The sequence below is a fragment of the Bidens hawaiensis genome, unplaced genomic scaffold, assembly GCF_021521415.1.
Source record: "Bidens hawaiensis isolate Kalapana, Puna unplaced genomic scaffold, B.hawaiensis_p1.1 tig00038511_1, whole genome shotgun sequence".
NCBI classification, from domain to species: domain Eukaryota; kingdom Viridiplantae; phylum Streptophyta; class Magnoliopsida; order Asterales; family Asteraceae; genus Bidens; species Bidens hawaiensis.
In genome coordinates, this window is record NW_027496757.1 from 133,185 (window position 1) to 135,460 (window position 2,276).

Genomic DNA, 2,276 nt, shown 5'->3' on the forward strand with positions numbered 1-2,276 from the left:
GAACCACGTGACCCAAGCCTTCGCTCGAGCCACATGACCCAACTCGCAACTTGAAACAGGCAAACCAGCTAACGCCACAAGAATTCATCATCCAGCCATCATTAATACCCTCACTCGAGTTACAGGCAAGCGCTACCAAGCCAAGTGGTTGTGCATTGAAAAGCGTGTCTTATAAATTGAATATGATTTCCTTAATCTTCCGATGTGGGATATTAATGAAAGAAACTTTGATCACTCTGTGGCAACTGAGTTGTGCTCTTGATTTTTTTTGTCCATTTAAGCGGTGAGTAATAAATCATTCACAAATACTTTCCAACGAAAGATTAAAAATAGAAAGTATATAGAACTATAATGGTCTCCAAACATACTTGTTTGAGGTGGTATGATCATCTGGGCATCGCGGTCACTAAACCTTTTTATATGACACTTGTTTAAAATAAGATCATGGTAACTAAAATATCTAAAAAGCATTATGTAGGAAAAGACTTTCTTAAGAGCAGTGGAATTTGTCAGTGGATCATTCACCAATTGGCTATGTTAGATGTGTACTGTCATATATATATATATATATATTGATACTACAATTATTTAGCTCTTCATGCTGATGATGTTTGTTAGTACTTTTTTTTATATAGTTGTTACTTTGATTTCCCATAGCCATATTTTATGTTAAAAGAAGTTTTTATCTTAGTCGCAGTGGTAAGTAAAAACATCTCTCTCATAGAATAGAGAAAATGTTTACCTTCATCCCACTTTCTCTAGAGTAATATGTTTGTTTGATTCGCTTAACTTGGTCACATGTAATCCAACTCATCATTTATCCCCCATAAAATAAACTAACTAAAGTATTCTGTAATCCATATGTATGATTAAATTTTCTGCAAATGAATTAATCCAAAATGACTAGGAACCCCCACGATCTCCAAAACAAAGACATCATAAAGCATGAAGAACGTACGAAACTGAACTAAAGCAAGCCATATTCCCACCAAAAATCATACAACATATAAGTAGTTAACAAAACTGGCAATCATAACTTGCAATATAGTTAACAGAGCCTTCTAAAATTCCTAGTCATAAACTATGAACTTAGGCAGACACATAGATTCCACATAATTAATGCATTGTCTTAAGGATATGATTAGTCAATTAGAAAACTAAATATTAAACAAATTAGTCTTAAGGATCAAAACAATAGCATGATATCATTTATGCTACTAATTTCTTGGTAACAAAAACATCAATATTTGAGATTACTGCATGTGGCTAATAAACTTACAAGATCCCTCATGATTGCCTCAAAAACTCTTAACAGGTTAAAGTTTACTTGATAAAAAACATTTCAATTATATCATTTTAGGTTAACACAGGGCCGGCCCGTTAGTATATCAAACCCAAGCTAGGGCTTTGGGCCTCTAAAAGTTTTGGGCCCCCATTTTTTTAAAAAACATAGCTGCCATGTATATAATTAATAACAAGTTGGTATATTAACCATCAATGCTACTCTAGTGTAGTGGTAAAGCGTGATGTGTGATTCTGAGGCCTCCAGGGATCGAGTCTCTCACCCGCTGAACAATTTAAAGAAACACACTATTTCTTAAAATTAGGATGATATATAAACACATTATACTTGTAAATTTTTACGTTTAAATTGTCCATGATGTTTTCATTATCTCCAATTAAGTTATTTTCATATCGTGTTCTAACACATGTTTTTTGTTTTTATTTTAATAATAAAATCAAATATTGTCAAGTTTATGTTATAAAATTGAGTTAACGAGACTATTTATATATGTTTTAACTTATTAATTGAATTAAATGTGATGCAAAATAGCAAAAAAAAGGGAAAAAAAAGAAGAAAAGCAAAAAATCTACGAATCAAGTGATTTTTCTAAAGGACCCAACTTTTTAAGAGCTTAGGGCCACCAAAATGGTTGGGCCGGCCCTGGGTTAACACTGCAGCACACAACCAAGTAACATCAATTTTAAGGAGAGTCTGAGCATAAAATCATGAAATTTGCTACTTTTATGGTACGAAAGCATCATGATCCTAAACTAATGCAGCTAATAACTGACCAAATTCTAAAACAGCTTAAAAGCTCACAAGTTTGATTTCATTTCATTATGAATGCCATAAAAAAAGATTGAAAATATGCAAAAGGATTTAAAAAAAAGTTTTGACATTTCTTGATATGTACATGTCATCCTTGCACAAGGGCCATGCTAATCTTCTCTATATCATTCCAATTTTATTGGATCATCACCAGTCTCTGCTA

The 2,276-nt window shown here is 32.6% G+C and overlaps 1 non-coding gene across 1 annotated transcript; it reads right to left on the reverse strand.

Annotated features, from left to right (window-relative positions):
* Nucleotides 1-2,169: 2,169 nt before the first annotated feature.
* Nucleotides 2,170-2,276, reverse strand: LOC143590391 (U6 spliceosomal RNA). The gene has a single exon (XR_013145466.1). It is a non-coding gene; the product is annotated as a U6 spliceosomal RNA (small nuclear RNA).